The sequence below is a fragment of the Tubulanus polymorphus genome, chromosome 9 (genome assembly GCF_964204645.1).
Source record: "Tubulanus polymorphus chromosome 9, tnTubPoly1.2, whole genome shotgun sequence".
NCBI classification, from domain to species: domain Eukaryota; kingdom Metazoa; phylum Nemertea; class Palaeonemertea; order Tubulaniformes; family Tubulanidae; genus Tubulanus; species Tubulanus polymorphus.
The window spans coordinates 12,540,011-12,559,099 of record NC_134033.1 but is presented as its reverse complement, the minus strand read 5'-3'; the positions used below and the strand labels follow the sequence as shown (position 1 = coordinate 12,559,099).

Sequence of the window (19,089 nt, the reverse complement as noted above, 5' to 3'; positions counted from 1 at the left end):
TTTGTTTTAGTACCGGTAACACTTGTCGCTTAACTCAACGAATGACAAATTTCAAAATCATATTTATTCTCATACAGTGTACAACAATTATACAAAATGCCAGGTTTGTGCTCGAGGAATTATAACGTAAGCTCCTCAAACACGTGGACGTTCAAAAACAATTAGTCCAACCACCATAGGCGTATAAACTATAGATGAGTGTTTATACGCCCCTAGGTCCAAATATAGACTCTAAAACAAAAAAGTCTATGGTACAACCATGGACTCAATTGTCCATGGCCCCGGCACTAAAACCAGAGATAAACCTGGCCAAATACTCTGGAAAGCGTGGGATTAAGTAATAAATCTGATTTACATTCTTTACATCATTTTATTTTCACATGTCAAATTATTAACTTTTAGCTTATCTTCTCAAATTTTAATAATAATTTCATTATTTTATTGTGTATGAAATTGTACTAACTTAAAAACAAACAAAAGTTACATGTAAGGTATTTAGAAGTCTTTATCTACGATACATTTCCACTACAGCTGATTTATACAATTTGCATCAATAGGAAAATAACAGAAGTACGAATTGTAATTTTTGATCCATAAAACACCAAAAAACGACTAGTCTGAAACTCTTAAGATTATGAATTTGACAATTCATGAGGTCAATATAACCGACAATTTGTTATATTTCATGAAATATGAATCTATCATCGTCAACTTTTCAAATGACATCGAGATTGAGGACATCTCAATTGTCAAGAAAAAGCCCAACTTTATTCGATGGACCTTAATAAATCAGTGTTTTATGAACAATTGACATGAACATGTCATTTTATCCCCACAACAACAATCATACCTAAATGACAGGTATCCATATACTTGAGGAAGTGCCTCAGTCATTTACAAAAACATGACCTGTATTTCAAAAAAGTCTCTTTATCAAGAGACTGCTCCTCTATTTTTCCATAAGGGCCTTAATGAAAATAGTATTTCATGAACCATAGGTGAGCACCACAGTAAAAAAGTTGCAATACACGTAACTAAACAATTGAACAGTTTTAACATGAATGACGAACATGTCTGTCGTTTTATTCTTGCTCAACAATTATACCCTGGTGGCTTAATGGGTTATTTTAAAACAGTTCAAAATAAAAGCATTAAACCTACAAATTCACTCACTCTGGAAAGCGCAAGGTTAACTAATTAATCTTAATTATTACTAGAAAACTAAAAACATTGCCAAATTTTCCTCATCTTTAAGAGATTTCTTCAAACATTATCAACTACGGTACTTTTTTCACAAATTTTACATTTGAAACAAAGCAGGGTCTGATCTAAGCACTAGTCCAATTGCGCGGGACAAGTATATTTTCACTAGGGCATGAAGGTTATCATAATCACTCATCCACCGGGCTTGTGTAATTCTATGTCTCAAAGCTTCTATCCCACTCGATGCAAGGGATTATTGTGTCATAATCGGACTATTCATGTGGGACAAGTTGATTTTTGAGGTGGCAAGTGATATAACATATTTTCCTTCGTGATAATTCAAGTTAAATCGAGTATCTTCTAACAAATATGGTTTGACTGAGGAAGCTACAGTAAATTCTTAATTGTATTATTCAATTTATAGTACATATGAATACAACTCTATATAAAGATCAGAAATTCTTCTTGTCCCGATATTACAGGCCCCACACAGACGCGGTTAAACTGATATTCAAAACAAAGCTAGGACAATTATTCTATGCTCCTGCTATTTTCGACAGGGCCTTGATTAGTTCAGTATTTTATGAACCACTGAAAAGCACCAAAGTGAAATTTTTGCTATAAAACTTAACAACTGAAAAGTTTCAACATGAATGATGAAAATGTACATTGTTTTATTCACGCAACAATAATATCTTAATCGAGGAATCATCCTGCAAGTTCCTAATTTACAAACATGCAAACTGTGTCACAATAACAGTCTCCAACATAAAAGCATTAAAACTAGAGATGAGAAACTCAGATTCACTCTGGAACTCTTAGTATCAATTAATCATTACTTTCACTAGAAAACTAGAATTTTGCCTACTTTGCCTTGTCTTAAAGATTTCCAAACACCTTGACATTACATACTAAGTATTCTGACGTTTTTCCTGGCAGCTTCAACATAATTATACAATCGGTAACTAATCAATAACATCAATAACTTAAGTTTATAGCTGTTGTATGTACCAGATTTTAGAACATGTATAACAATGAACAGTCACAGCAGTGATTGAGCGCGGCTAGTTGAAAGGACGGGTCGATCTTTCATCACAGTTATTCAAAGCATTCTATCATATCAGTTATTTTTTTAAATGTTTTCGATTTAGTTAAGATTTATGGTTATTTGTTTTGTTCATTACAATAACTGAGTTGATAGAATGCTTTGAATAACAACAGAAAAGATCTCGGGTTTTCGCTATACTTAGGGAAGGTTGTTCGATAAATGAAGAACCTTATTGATAAATATTTGAAAAAATGCCTTTTCATGTAAATAGAATATTAATTTGTTGTTTGTTTGTATTGTTGTTTATTCTATTTATTATTAATTGTTTTTTTTTTTATTTTTTAGAATTAATTTATGTACTTGTAGTTTGTAGTTATGTATTATTTATACTCCTCTATTTACAACTGCAGGCATTTTTTCACTGTAAAGTTCTGGGCCCATTTTAAGAAAGCGCTACTGATTCACTGCCACTCCTTAATAATCATTATACACCCGATTTGAAGCTAAGTGATTATTCACGAGAGCCATCTCGTGATATGGATTTACCCATTACAATAAAAGAAGTTCAAACAGCTATAAACAATGTTAAAACGTTAAAAATTAGTCCTAACTATAACTTTATGCCTTGTTATTCCTAGCTTTACCTCTCGAATGTAAATAATGGTCTCCTTTCAAATAAAGCTTTCGATTTCAAATACATAGCTATGATCATCAAACAGATTGATGGAGGCTTAAATCGAAATCTACGATTTGTTTCAAAATTTTCAAATTGGTTACCTTCGAAAATATCAATGCCGTCAAATTTGTACATCTACAATTCAGCAAATAGTTAAACACTGGTCTAACGTTATGTTCTATGTTTCCTAACTATGTGATATCTACACGGACAAGCCACAGTTGACTATGTTTAACTATGGTAAGTTGGAAGATTAAACTCACAATTCATGTTGAAACTATATCTCAGTTTAGGAGTTAAGTCAACAGACCTACGAGTCAAAACTAGGCACTCGACATGACCATTTACCCCTAGTGACTAACTTAACTTGACTTATCTATCGACCAAGGATCAAAGACCAAAATCGTGCATTAATGGAACTTAGCTGTTATTAGACTCTCACATTGCATAAACATTATCAAATAGTTTCCTCGAAAACTCTATATTATCCATCAGACTGGTTTGAAAAAGGTGATAAGCAAAAAAATCAATACTTTACTGCAGAAGTCCGCTATTGTCTTCGCCGCTCCTGGATCTCAGTGTTTATAAGATGCACTATTATCCATGCTGCTCCTAATAAGATACACTATTGTCTTTGCTGCTTTTAAAACAGTGTTTATCCTGAATCAGTATTTATGAGATAATCCATTAGCTTTGTCGCTTGAATCAGTGTTTATAAGATTCACTATTGTCTCTGCTGCTCCTGATAAAATGTTTTATAGAAATCATCGATTGTAGAAGAATCCATCGTTGAGTGATTAATCTGTCACTGGCTTCTAAACTTCTCATCTGGGCTTCTGCAGTTTTCATCAGCAAATGGGTCAATCAGTAATCGTTGTGGGTGTCTTCTTCAGACCATTATTTCCAGGATGTAGTTTGACTGAAACAAAGTGAAGAAAGCAAAACATTTTAGACAGATTTATCATAACTTACATGTCATTTCAAATTACAAGCCACCGTGTTTTTCACTTAGTTAATATAGTTATTTCCAAAATCAGAATTAGGTTCATTGGCGTCAATTGCCGATTTAAACCCCAATAAATAATTGCAGTAGTAGGATTAGTTCATCAATGTTTAAGCTTGGAGTAATCATTTGAAAAATTTCTTACTCCAAGGTGTAAGACTAGTAAAGATAAAAGTTCTAAGATCAGCCATGTGGACAGGTAAATAGATTTCGATGATAATCACTTAACAAATGATATTTATATGAGGCCTGAAATTTCTTTATACCGGTAATTTCCATCTAATGAGTTTGATTCTTCTGTGGGTTGTTCAAATCCGTAGATTTCAGATGAGTAGTTGATTTTAAGCTGGTCTCTTTCTTTTAGTTGAAACTTAGCTGCAATGAGTAAAGAAATATATCCTGTAATCACGACATTTAGAAATCCTCGTAATAACTCCATGTATATCAAGTTACCTTTTATGATTGCTGGTTTCATCATCGACGATGGTTTCTGTGCACTGTTCTCTAATCGGCAGATCTTTGATGAGTTGTTGACCTCAAGCTCTCGTTTGACTTTTCGAGTTGGTGTCCCTTACAAACCTACACACCTTCCGGGAGCGAAACGGTGGTTTTTTTCAAAATCGGAAGTCGATGTACAGATACAGTTGCGTGATCGGCGGTCGTTTTTACAGAGAACATAATTGGTAATTCGGTTCCGGTTCATTCAAACAATCTTTTATTCTGCCTAATTCTGATTTTGGAAATAACTATATTACAAGGTTGAAGATAATTTTACAATATTTGGTCTTTTTTTTATGTAACTAGTCCGAAAGTTTACAACGTTTAATAATTTTGTCTAACTTCAATTTTTTTGGTTGTTTTCACCGTTTGAATAGTCGAAGCACATATTGAGTGACTGATTGGGGTTAACTTTTTTTCTGCCTAATTTAATACATCGAGATTTTGGAAATAACTATATTTTACAATATTTGGTCTTGTTTTCATGTAACTAGTCCGAAAGTTTACAAGGTTGAATAATTTTATCTATTTTTTTTCTGCCTAATTTAATACATCGAGATTTTGGAAATAACTATATTTTACAATATTTGGTCTTGTTTTCATGTAACTAGTCCGAAAGTTTACAAGGTTGAATAATTTTATCTATTTTTTTTCTGCCTAATTTGATACATCGAGATTTTGGAAATAACTATATTTTACAATATTTGGTCTTTTTTTCATGTAACTAGTCCGAAAGTTTACAAGGTGGGAGGATTTTGTCTAACTTTAATTTTTTTGTCGTTTTCACCGTCTAATTTTTTAAATTTTATAGTAGTTTTTCTCGAGTATGTCTGAAATCGAAGTACATAATTGGGAAATTTGATTCCGGTTCATTCAAACTATCTTCCAATCAGTCTGAAACGGCAAGCTGAAGAAAAGAGCAGAACCTTTTGAGCAGAAAATCCTTTCGAATATCACTGATCATAATTATCATGTCAATTCATATATAAGATCAGCAATGTGGATCGTTATGTAGATTTTGATAAGAGTCTTAAATGATATTTATGAAATTCAACTCATATAGTAATTCATCTATATTCTAAATATCTAAGCAATGGTTGATTATTATAGTTTAACAACAACTCAACTAAAGCATCTATAGTCATCTCTAGGAATACCAGAGTTACAACAAATTTAGTAATGCATAATCAATCTTATCAAATTATTTTTGAACTGTTTTCTTTTCTATCTTCTTGAAATTCTTTGTGTCTTTTATTGAAACCCAGGCCCATCATAGAGTGCAAACCTGCTAGTAATATTGGCCTATATATATTTCCATTGTCAGCTAAACCATGTTCGTATTATCAAATTTACTTCATCGTCTGTTAATAAACTTAAGAGATGTTTTCTACCCACAGATGGTGACATCTGTACCCAGTGAATGGTATTCTAATCCATTTCATTTATTCTAAATATTGCTCCTAATATATACAATGATCTTGTAATTATGATAATGTAACTAACTGAAGAGTGAGTGCGCTGCCAGCATTGAGCACACTGATCCTATAAGTAACATGGTTCTACAGATTTAAGAAACCTTGAATCATTCCCACACCTCGACAAATCCAGAATTCTGCAAAGCCTTAAAGATTCAATAAATCCCACGCACAAGAGACAGAGTTAAAACATACCCAGTATTATTTATATATCAATCAATATTAAATTATACAGTTGTCTTATCAACCCTTATGGTTTAGATTTGAGCACTTTCACCTTATATGAAGATGCTGAATTAGATACCTAATCAATTGGTTAATTGATAATGTCCTAGCTATAATTGAAATTGTCTCGGACAATATTTTATATGGGGCTTGAAATTCCTACACGAGAAGAATTTCAGATCCGGTACAAATTTGAATTAATCACTATTTGAACTGCTGATTTTGCATCAGAGCTTTTGATACCTAGCTTAACTAACCCAGAATTCCCCAAAACCTAACTGATTCAACAGATCCCACACACATGTGGCCCAGTTAGACGCAGATGACATTGCACGATACAGTCGTCTCATCCACTGCGCAATTTTGAATAAGTTTCACTTATATTCATTATATTGAATTGATTTTAATTGAATTCTAGGTATCTAAGCGAACCATTAATTAATAATCATACTAGCTATATTTTAGTTGTCAGTTGAACAATATTCATATGGAGCCTGAAAATCTACATGAGTAGAATTTCAGATGTGGTGAATTCGTCACTATTTGAATTCATCAGAAATTAAAGATAAAAAAGCATATTTTTAGTGGTAGATTAAAAATTCCCTTAGCCGAATGGCTATATAATCTTTTTTTCCCTTATATAGTACACTGTGTATAAGGACCGAAAGACCTTGTTATGACCGGACCTCCCTGGTGCGGTGCGAGTCATGATGCTAGAAAATAGTTCGAAGGAGAGGGGTTAGTAAAAGAGAGCTATTAGCATGAGGAATAAGACCTAAGTTTAGGATATCCTGTCAGAATAAGGCTTTCAATCTGACATACACAGTGAAATTGAAATATTCCCCCTTCCAAATCCAGGAATGTATTTGTGCACAGATTTGTTTTATCTCCCTTCGATCGGAAGTAAATCTGCGTGAAATGATTTTGGCAATATGTATCAAAACTAATACGGCTGTATGAAGACACAATAGGTTCACTAAGATACAGATAAACAAATGTGCTCAGATACACATGTATCAGCTACATTTTAAATTTCCATGGAATTAGAGATAATTTCACATAACAATTGAATTAACCTTAATCGATCTAAGTAATACGTTAATGAGTAATTCATCTTAGATTCTAATTGTCAGTTAAACTATATCTAATATGCGTCACTTGACACACAGTATGGCTTGTAGATATTAATTGAATCAGTTAGGTTAGAGTAAATTTTGGCAATATTGAAAAGCATGACTAGTCGTTATATGTGCGGCAGTTGGCGATACAAAACTGATCAGTCAATGAGACTGATTCATTTATAGATGTGCTCAAATATATTATATATTTCAGCTATATTTCAATAAATATTTATGATATAAAAAGTTTTGATCTAACATCAAATATTGAATTCATCTTAATTGTGAATATCTAAGCCATTTTTCCTGGCTGTATTTATGCTAATTGTCAGTCAAACAACAATTATCATGCGTCGCCCAAAACAAGACGCAGTGTTTCAGGAATGAATTAAATCAATTAAAGCTTTGGTTTATTCTGGATTTGTCAAAATGTTGAGACCAAATCACTGTTTCATAAAGACCTGTAGTCCATAGTTTTCCCCATATAACGCCAGACCTCGATAATGCCTTAGACACTATCTTATGAAATTCATTACTGTTATGTGTGAGGCAGCACATAGTATATACTGTAAAATATGGCCTCAATCTTTAAAAATTTATCAATATATTATTTGTAAAGAAAAATCTATTAACCGACGATAAAGTTTAATTGATATATCTTTAAGTAAAGCCGACCTAAATTTAAATGGGGCCTTGAAATATCTACACCAGAAGAATTTCTCATCAAACATTACAAGACATTGAATGATTGCTTATATCTAAGCGATTGGTTAATTAGTAAATTGTTCTATCTATATCTTGATTGTAAGTTAAAAAATAGTCATATGAGGCCTGAAATGTCTACAGTACATTCGAAAAATTTCAAATGTCACATAAGATATTGAATTTACCTTAATTGTACGTACTTACAAAATCTTTTAATCAATAACTGACCAATCTACATTTTAATTATCAGACAAAAGAATATTTAAGAGTCTTCACTCAATCATTTCGTCTAATATTGTTAATATTCAAGCAATCATTGCCTAGCTATATTTAAATTTACTACCGGCCACAGAGCTTCAATAAAGTAGTGCAGAGATTGCTGGCTCCTCAACTTCTCATTTGGGCTTCTGCAGTTTTCAACAACAAATGGGTCGATCAGTATTCATCTACTTGTGAGTGTCGTCTTCAGGCCAATTTTTCCGAGATGTAGTTTGGCTGAAACAAAGTGAAAAAAGCAAAACATTTCAGACAGATTTATCATAATTTATGTGTCATTTCAAATTACAAGCCACCCTGTTTTTCACAAAGAAAATTCATTGACGTCAATTGCTGATTCAAACCCCAATAATTAATTGCAGTAGTAGGACTAGTTCATCATTGTTTAAGACTAGTGAAGATAAGTTCAGCCATGTGGACCAGTAAATAGATTTTGATGATAGTCAATTATTAAATGATATTCATATGAGTACTGAAATTTCTTTATACAGGTAATTTCATGTATATCAACTTACCTTTAAAGATTGATGGGTTCAGTTCTGGCCTTTTCTGTGCACCGTTCCAGTTTGTAGATTTTGGACGAGTGTTTGATCTCAAGATGGGCTTTTTCTTATAGTTGAAATTCAGCTGCAACGATTAAAAGAAGATATCCTGTAATGAAAAAATATTTCATTTAGAATTTATCAAAATAATTTCATGTATATCAAGTTACCTTTAATGATTGCTTGGTTCGTAATCGGTGTTGATCATCTTAAGTTTGTTTGTTGATAAGTTGGATTCTAGTTGGCCTCATCTTACATTTCAAGTTTGCTGGGTTCAGTATCGGTTAGAACAATTGGTTGATGCATTTGATTCAAGCTTGGATTGTTCAGTGGGCAGAGCTTATCTGTAGATATTTGATGAGTCGTTGATTTAAAGCTGGGCAGTTTCATATAGATAGGATTTAGCTGAAATGAGCAAACAAAGATATCCTGTAATGACAAAATATTTCATTTAGAATTTATCGACATAATTCCACATATATCAAGTTACCTTTTATGATTGCTGGTTTCATAATCGGCGATTATCTTACCTTTTATGATTGCTTGGTAATCGGCGATTATCCTATTAGTTGGTTAGTTAGTTGACCTCATCTGTTCACTGTTCCAGTTGGTCGATTTTGGACGAGTAGTTGATCTCAAACTGGGTTTTTCTCATAGTTGAAATTTAGCTGCAATGATTAAAAGAAGATATCCTGTAATGAAAAAATATTTCATTTAGAAATTTATCGAAATAATTTCATGTATATCAAGTTACCTTTTATGATTTTGGTTATCGGCGATTATCCTATTAGTTGGTTAGTTAGTTGGCCTCATCTGTGCACTGTTCCAGTTGGTCGATTTTGGACGAGTAGTTGATCTCAAACTGGGTTTTTCTCATAGTTGAAATTTAGCTGCAATGATTAAAAGAAGATATCCTGTAATGAAAAAATATTTCATTTAGAATTTATCGAAATAATTCCATGTATATCAAGTTACCTTTTATGATTTTGGTTATCGGCGATTATCCTATTAGTTGGTTAGTTAGTTGGCCTCATCTGTGCACTGTTCAAGCTGGTCGATTTTGGACGAGTAGTTGATCTCAAACTGGGTTTTTCTCATAGTTGAAATTTAGCTGCAATGATTAAAAGAAGATATCCTGTAATGACAAAATATTTCATTTAGAATTTATCGAAATAATTTCATGTATATCAAGTTACCTTTAATGATTGCTTGGTTCGTAATCGGCGTGGATCATCTTAAGTTTGTTTGTTGATAAGTTGGATTCTGGTTGGCCTCATCTGTGCACTGTTCCAGTTGGTCGATTTTGGATGAGTAGTTGATCTCAAACTTGGTTTTTCTCATAGTTGAAATTTAGCTGCAATGATTAAAAGAAGATATCCTGTAATGACAAAATATTTCATTTAGAATTTATCATAATAATTTCCATAAATAATATACCTAGAATAGCCTACTCAGTTATATTCGTAACACCGAACAAATTATAAGCGAACATACGATACCTAGTCGAATGAAATGCTCGCCATTTTGTTTTGGGTTCTACATTGGGTTTTCCCAATGGGCTTTCCCAATTACATCAGATGTTCCCGGAGTTTCCCCTTTATCCAACAAACAGCCAATCACATTCAATGTAGCTCAGGTAATGAGGTCAACTCAGATAAATAGAAGCGAGAAAATTTTGGGGGTTTATAAGGTGAGGACCTGTAGGTCGAAAAGTACATCGGGATGAGTCGCAAAAAAATAGCAACACTTCCAGGAAGGATTGAACTTTTATATATTTCAATTCCAAGTATGCAAATTCTCATATATGAAAACGTGCCATTACTTAGTGCTAAAAAGCAGGTTTTTACGTGTTTTTCAAGAATAAGTCCCCTACTATAACTCGATCACTATGAAATTTTTGTGGGCTCGAGAACTCATTAAGCCAAACCATGACACCAAAATCAACACTATTGGTTCAACAGCCAATGTTTACGCCTTGCTGACACACCGGTACTCTATTCATTTTCAATGAAAACTGCTTCTCCAGACCATTTGCATAGGCAAACATACAGTTCGCCAAAAATCAACTTACATTTCAAGTTTGCTGGGTTCAGTATCGGTTAAAATGTTCTAAGTTCGTATCAAATATCAAATTACCTTTTATGATGGCTGGGTTCATTATCGGAGGATCTCCTAAGTTGGTTGGTTGAGTTTCATCCAAATTGGCCCCTTCTGTGCACTTTTCTCTAATCGGCAGATCTTAGTTGATGAGCTCTCGTTCGACTTTTTGAGTTGGTGTCCCTTACAATCGTGACACACCTGCCAGGAGCGAAACAGGCGTGAATCGAAGTACAGATATAGTTGTGTGATCGTCGGTCGATTTTACATAATTTTTTTTCGATAATTTTACAATATTTGGTCTTTTTTTTTCATGTAGTCCGAAAGTTTACAAGGTTGAAGATAATTTTGTCTAATTTTTTTTTGGAAATCGGAGTACAGATATAGTTGTGTGATCGTCTGTCGATTTTACATCATTTTTTTCGGAATCGAAGTACTTCTTTGTCTTCTTGGGTTTCGTCGAAGCTGAAATTGAGAAAAAGAAAAACATTTTGTAGTCACACATTTTTTCATCATTAATCCTAATTTACGTGGGTATCAACTTAACTTTCAAGATTGCCGAGTTCAGTATTTTTTTCGGCATCTTCTGTAGTCGCCTTCTAGCATCTTCTTCAACTTCTTGGGAGTCCTGAAATGAAAAAAAGAGAAGAGCGATGAAAACCTGGTACGGAACAAAACTAATGTTCGAAAGCTTTTCAGCTCTCCGTCGCCGGTCACATGCCGAGAACACCAGACAATGAGCCAGCCAGGAATATACTGCCCTCTACACGCCCTCACACAGAACGCGAAAACCAGAATGACAACGCCTCACATTCCCCATCTAACTGCAGGATGTACTGGGTGATGTCAGTAACTGACACACCTGTAAAATTGCACGAAACACAAATAGCGCAGTACAACCAGCTTGACCGGGTTGAGATTCAGGATCTCAACTAGCACTCAAAAGCGTGACAAGAGACTTCATCCACTGACCGAGGTTGTCACAAGGACACAATGAAACTAGCACTCACAAGCCGACAAGAGACTTCATCCACTGACCGAGGTTGTCACAAGGACACAATGAAAACTAGCAATCAAACTAGAAATCAAAGAGCGTGACAGTAGAATCATCCCTCAGCCGACTCAGAATACCAGAAACAAAGAGCGTGACAGTAGAATCATCCCTCATCCGGGCGTGACAAGAGACTTCATCCACTGACCGAGGTTGTCACAAGGACACAATGAAACTAGCACTCACAAGCCGACAAGAGACTTCATCCACTGACCGAGGTTGTCACAAGGACACAATGAAAACTAGCAATCAAACTAGAAATCAAAGAGCGTGACAGTAGAATCATCCCTCAGCCTACTCAGAATACCAGAAACAAAGAGCGTGACAGTAGAATCATCCCTCATCCGGGCGGTCACAAGGACACAATGAATGCTAGTAGCGTGACAATCCAGTATAACCGCTCCATTTGTATCCCGCGCAATCCCACAGATATGCCCGTCATTGACATCACTCAGCACACTTTGTAGGTAGGTGGGGGCAGTGAGGCCTCGTCATCCTGGTTTTCGTGTTCCGTATGAGGGCGTGTAGAGGGCAGCCATTTCCTGACCGACGCTTTGTCTGACATCCTCGACACGTGACCGGCGAAGGAGAGCTGACGCTTTCGGACATTAGTTTTGTTCCAGCAAACGTTGAAATTCGACAGAGAAATCGGCCCTGAAAAATAAAACGAGTTAAATGCTGAAAAATAGAACGGATTAATAAACACGGAACAGTACAGGACAGCACGGAGACGAACAGTAACACATAAAACATAAAGACGTCGTTCCTCAGGAAGCAGGAACAGGAGCAAGAGCGGGAGCGCAGCGAAAATCGCCAGGAGGAGAATCCACGGTAGCATGTTCACAGTGTGAGTGTGCAGAGGTGAATGGCCTATGCTTGTGTACACCGTGGTCAGCCGGTGACGTATTCAATAGCGCGTATGAATGATGTCAACAACTCAGCAATTGTGTCTCTATTGTTGAATGGATTTACATTGAGAGCTTATAGAAGTTGAATGAAAAGGTTCTACTGCCGGGTTGAATACACGCCAGTAGCCAGCTGAACAATATTGTAGAACTTTAATAAGGCCATGAAAATAAATTTCTTTGATTCCCAACAGCTCCCCTCCTAATTTAGCCGCTGCCTGTTTTTTTTTCTTAAATTTTAGAATAATTGATTGAAATCGAAGAATAAAAACATTAACATTTATTGATGAAAACCTCTAGCTTTATTTCTCATAAATGCATAGATACCCCGAAGTGGTGACATAAATAATTCCAACTTCAAGGCTTAACAAAAATGATACTTTGTTTCTTCAGTTCATTTCTATAGCTGCCGGGTCTGTTATGGTAAAATAGATCACGATTCTAAAAAACAGTAATGTCCAAGGTAGATAGGCGGCCGGGTCAAGTTTTAAGCTCAGCAGAGCTGAGAAAAAATTTTGTTGAAGTATTGTTGAAGTGAATAAATTGTCTAACAAACTTCATACACAGTGTACGATCGATCGGTAGTTCACATGATGTAAGTGGAATGTATTTATGATTAATCATCATTTCATGCTGTTATCACAGAGATCCCGTACCTGTAGGGCCGTATTCAGGGGGGGGGAGGGTGTGAACGCTCCTACCCCCAAAAGTTCAAGTTCCGCTTCATATTTTCCATGCGTTATGTGTTGTTTATGTCTTACAATTTATGTGGTTGGTATCCTGTTGTTTTGTCAACAATTTTAAATTTTAAAAGTTATTCCAATCTGTATAGGCCTCATCAGTAGTATGCACATGGGTCAAAGATCATGATGGCACGATGGACCCATTGCATAGAATGATTCTATGCAATGTTTCATCATGGGATTCCTCAAATATAAATTATTTGAAAAAATAAACGTTACATTAGTCGCGGATTTTCTACATGAGTCGATCTTAGGTTTTTTAATTGCATAGATAAGTTTTCTGTGGTTTGGAAGCATTAATGATTACATTGCTATGAGATGATGATCATCAAATCAAATTTTCAGATTATGAAAAATTATTTAGATTCTGCCGTACATGGAAAATGTCAGAAAAGAAAGATGGCCAGAAAGCCCTCAGAATACACCTAGAGTGCCTTAAACAAATGAAAAAAATTTTACCTACCCATAGACAGGGCTGCATACGCCCAGCCGTCAGATTTTCATAAAAACTCCCTGATTCAATTCAGGGGAGAAATATTAGGATTTTTTTAATCACTCAGAATACGGATCCTCTGAAATTCTGCCAAAAACTTCATGCCTACCACTCATGATTTGAAAAAAAAAAAATTTTTTTCTTTAATTTTGATTCTAGATTAAACGGTCAAGTCCATATTAAGAATTTCGTTTCTTGTTCTTCTCTGTTTTTAGGTTGTCGAGTGTTTAATAGAATTAGGGGTTGATTGTAATCGAGGTGAAGGTCAGGGTACTCCGATCTGCTACGCCTGTCGACATCGGAACGAGGCTATGGTACAGTGTCTGCTTCAACAGGTATATATCGATATATCGAGTATCAGTGACTCCAGTGAGAGAGCCAGCCAGTCCAGTTTATATCTACTGAAAATCCATAAATCACATCTGGCTGAGCTCATTTTCATCTTGAGAACAGTTGTAGATAAGAACATGCTATGAGTGTCCCTAAGACCAATCGAAGAAGCATCTTGTATCTAGATCTTGACTGGAATTAACCCTACACTGATTTATAGCTAGAAATTATCAAATTTAAATGTTAACTTTCTTTGAGGTCCGACTGTGAAGTGGTTGTATATATTTTCAGGGTATCAATGATGTACAAACTCCGCTGAAATTAAGTTTAGATTTAGAAGCTCATAATATTACAGGCATGCTGCTTCATCATATGGGATTTGATAAAGAAGGTTAGTACTGAACAAATCTTCTAGTTTCACGGTTGTGAGTTAGTTTCAAACTCGATTCGAAACTATGAAACCGTATCTTTGAATATTGTGTTCAAGATAAGAAGTTAAGTTAAGATAAGTTTTGTAGGTGAAAATGTGTTGTTTATTTTGTAGCTGGAATTGTATCGTGGAGTGGTTAAAACCTCAGGAATATTCAACCAGAATGGTTGATAGCTACGCTATTAGACTCCCTGATAGGGTATCTAAACCTACTGGTGAGTGTCTAACCAGCAGAACTCCGTTCCCCTATTCTTAGAGTAAGAATCAATTCATTTTCAATTGGTTTATTGCGCAGTTCAATTCAAACTCAAAAATCGTGGAACTGCCTCCAGGACCTGGTCAGAAATACCAGTCTGTGGTTGAGTTTTATGATTGGATGTTTCCACAAACCTTAATTAAAGCTTACAAACAATAATAAGATTACCCTTCTAACTTATCAGGAACCAAATCACAAAAAGTATCAAGATGCCTCGCAATGGGATAGATACAAGTTTTATAAGATTTCCGATTTATTTTCGCTCTGTAACATTTCCGATTCATTAAAACAAAATTTAAAGAAAATCCTATATTTTTGCAGAAGACGACTAACTGAAGCCATTAATGCAACAAACAAGAGCTCGACAACAAGCGCGAAGCTGTCTGAATTTATCAGTTGAGAGTCAGGTTTTAATGGGTAGTCGACTGGCGCTCAGATACCCCGTAGATATCGGTAAGTCAGCAATCTAACTCTTCTCTTGTAGTCTTGCTTCCTAATTGTGGGTTATTCTTTTCAGCAGATTATTAGTTATTTGATTTTTGTTTAGATTTACGAGAAAATGAAGACATATCTAAACAGATGACGACTTGCCCCGATACGGTTTACGTCTAAACGTCGAACGGCGATCATTTCTGTCGAAGTTGCGTTTAAAACGACAATCTTCGCCGGACGTCTGCAAAATCAACCCGATCGATTTCAACAGTGCTCAACTGAATTCTCCGTTACTACGGAAACGATATTCCGAAAACGATTTATCCAAAGATTATCGATGTAAGTAGGAATCTGAATCTGCTTCACCAAAAAAAGAAGTTGACAAACGTTGGTCTTTTGATTGTCACCATGTCAACTGGTTAACTATAACCAACTTTTGAGCAACTGCAGCCCTGATTATGAATTATTCCACATTATTCTTGATATTTCAAAGTTGGATTATTTGAGAGTTTTGAGATTTATCTAAATCCTATCTTAAAGGAGCAATAAGTGACAGGGCTGGGTTTCATAGATGTGGAAGAAAAATAGTCCCTGGCAACATTTTGAAATCTGTCAGTTATTACCATGGTTTCTCATTGTAACCATGGTGGTTTTGTCACCCAGATTGAGGATTTACCCCTAGGGATAACTTCGATATTCAGTCTATGAAACCGGGCCCAGGTTTCCCAATACTCAGAAACAGTGATACCAGTGCGGGATTATTCATTATAACTGACTAGTTTTGAAAGTCTTCTGTCTGTAACCGGTAGATGAGTAACAGATATTTCCTTGTATTTGTTCATGTATTTTGGTAATTGTTTTTAAATGCAGCAACTCGTAAACAGTTTGTATTTGTCGACTGGCCATGAGAGATTGTAACGTGGAAACAGCAGACGGTTAGTGGAGCGAATACACCGTTCCGTAATAAAGATCCCAGACGTAAACAAGCAGCGGTCGGAGATAAAGTCATTCCTGTCGGTAAGAAACAAACATCTCAATCCAGTTCTACAGCTCGACTTCAGAATTTAGAATGGAATGTTTTATCCCGAGTGTGAAACTGATCTCTGGAATCAGTTCCACAAAATTGTTTAATTAGTCTAATTTTAAAGTTAATTCAGCTTTTATTATTTTAACACTAAGGTCAAATTTCAACCTCAAACAGTCTGACTGTCTCACTCACTAATACAACCATATAACTGAATGTCAACCGGTTTTTATTTTGTGAATCTTTCATGTATGAATTTGTGTTTTAGAATCGAGCTGGCTGCAGAAATCACCGACTCCGTTCTCTCGTAATAAACGTAAATCGTTGTCACGAGGACCAGCAATTTATGAGATTTCAAATCATTACGGCAGCACGAACAGTTTGATTGATGTAAGTTTTACAGTTTCCAAAAATCTAGCCAACCTAATTTTGGTCCAGTTGAGACTTCAAATGAGACTAGGAAAATCTCATTTCGGTCCAGTCCGAAAAAACTAACTTTTGTCTAGTTTTACGGAGACACAAAAAGTCCAGGCTTAATTTTCACTGAACCTCCTCGATACCTCCCCTAGCACAGCTGAAGTTTTATTTGAATTCAGATATAAAGATTTTAGGGATATTTTCAACAAGTTCTGCTTAGTTCCAATTTCTTTGACATTCAAATTAGATGCTATCCCTCCTGAAGATCTCGAGAATTGTATTCATGAAATGAGATGTGCTATTCTAAGATTGACCATTAAACCAGGTAAAATTCAAACATCCTCTGGAGATTTGCTTTGGAAATATGCATCAGAATTGTGTTCGTGTGTAAAGATGTATTTAGTGAATTGATGTTTCAATACAGTGTTGTAAAATGATTATATTTAGTATCTGAATAAAGTTTACAATTGTTGAACTCCTTAGTGCTTTGTGAGATCAGATATTTGGATCCACCTCAGCTATACTGATTTCCTGATAACGACAGCAAGTTGGGACTGTCAAATTAAGAGACTGGTCAAGACAAGTTACTCAGATCACAGTGGAAATTCGAAATATCCTCTCTCCTCATGGACCACACAATGTCAATGTTGACTTTGCTAGAAATCGTTTATAAGATTCATCACAACCAATTCTTTTTCACTGAATTCAATATTTATTGTTCACTTCTGGTACAAAATCTTGTTCAGCCCCTGACAAGAGAATAAGCAATGACACGGGTCACGTATTTCATGACATAGACAGTAGTTTTTTTTTCATCGACAAATTGGGACGATCCTGATATCCCTGATTTGAATGATAGTGTCTTTAGAATCATAAAGACCATGTCTCGACCAGATAGATAATCCAATCACAATTCAAATTGAAGGCTCGCTAGTGCAGTTATTCACAGAATCCAGCTCTTTAAACCTCATCAGTTTATCAGATCGTGAGCAGTGGAGAAATAAAGTACACAACATCTTGGCGCAGCGGCGCTTGCTGATGTAACTGATGATGATGATGAGTTTATCAGAATCAAGGAGTTTCACCACCTGTTATTTGGAATCTCATTTCATGACAGCTAGTGCTGATTCTTTATTCCCTTTGATTACTGCATGATGTTATCATTCTGAAATTAAAATACATCACACAATTAAACCTGGATTGACTTTACAATTAATGGTTCGGAATCCATTTTTCAAACTTACCTTGATGCATTGCAATCTATTCTTTTCATGTTGAGCTAATTTGATACGCATTACTTCAATTTCATCCTATGAGTTGTGACTCACAAAGTCATCACTAAAACGCTCAGAAAAGTCTACAATAGATAATCACTATAGTGTTTGTGAAATAGCACTCATATTCAATGTTCACATTTTAAAGAAAGTAAGTAAGTAGGTTAAGTTACCTTGTTGATGTCATTATTTTCACTGGATCAACTGCTGATGTCCAAAGTCACATTAAGAACAATCAATCAATCGCCACGAGTGAACAAACAAGTAGTTTCTGCTGCAACGTTCAGTATGTCAGTAGTGGTATATAGTAGTATTGTATGTATTATTGTTGTTTTCCATTCCATCCAGTCCAAATTGCCGATTGATGACCGGTAGGTTTTGACGGCGCGGTTACGCAGCCATCCTCAATTGAATTCCGATATTTTCGGTACCACACGCTAAACAAGTGCCTGCAGACGCGTTACCTGGCAGTTTTAATGGAATTTCTTTCTTCATTGATATAAAAAAATGACTTTAAAGAGGTCCATGGAACGTAAATCGAGACACTGTGTAGGCGGCCATGTTACATTGTTCACGTGATGAAATACTGAAATCTGATTGGATCCGTAAATTCTGCGGAAGATGGCGGACGGGCAAAACCTGTCCCATATTGAATGGGACAGGCAACCAGTCTATGATTAATGTACTGGGTTCGAATCCGTGTTTCGTTTAAAATGTCATTTTTCTTTATTTCTTCGATTTGAATCCCCATAAATACTTCATTATGCCCGATCTTCATGGAGACTGTTGATCGCTTATCATTAAAATTCTAAGCAAAAACATAGATTTTTGATGGTACAACAAAGGTAATTTGAATTGTAGATTACAA

General features: G+C 35.3%; 2 long non-coding RNA genes across 2 annotated transcripts; both read right to left on the bottom strand.

The window, feature by feature from the left end:
• Positions 1 to 8,221: 8,221 nt before the first annotated feature.
• On the bottom strand, positions 8,222 to 9,298 carry LOC141911079 (uncharacterized). Its single transcript, XR_012619968.1, has 4 exons — positions 9,260 to 9,298; positions 8,940 to 9,174; positions 8,743 to 8,854; positions 8,222 to 8,446 (listed from the first exon to the last, which is right to left on the bottom strand). It is a non-coding gene; the product is annotated as an uncharacterized LOC141911079 (long non-coding RNA).
• Positions 9,299 to 17,676: 8,378 nt separating this feature from the next.
• On the bottom strand, positions 17,677 to 18,777 carry LOC141911300 (uncharacterized). The gene is made up of 3 exons (XR_012620004.1): positions 18,395 to 18,777; positions 18,192 to 18,304; positions 17,677 to 18,112 (listed from the first exon to the last, which is right to left on the bottom strand). It is a non-coding gene; the product is annotated as an uncharacterized LOC141911300 (long non-coding RNA).
• Between the last annotated feature and the right edge of the window lie 312 nt (positions 18,778 to 19,089).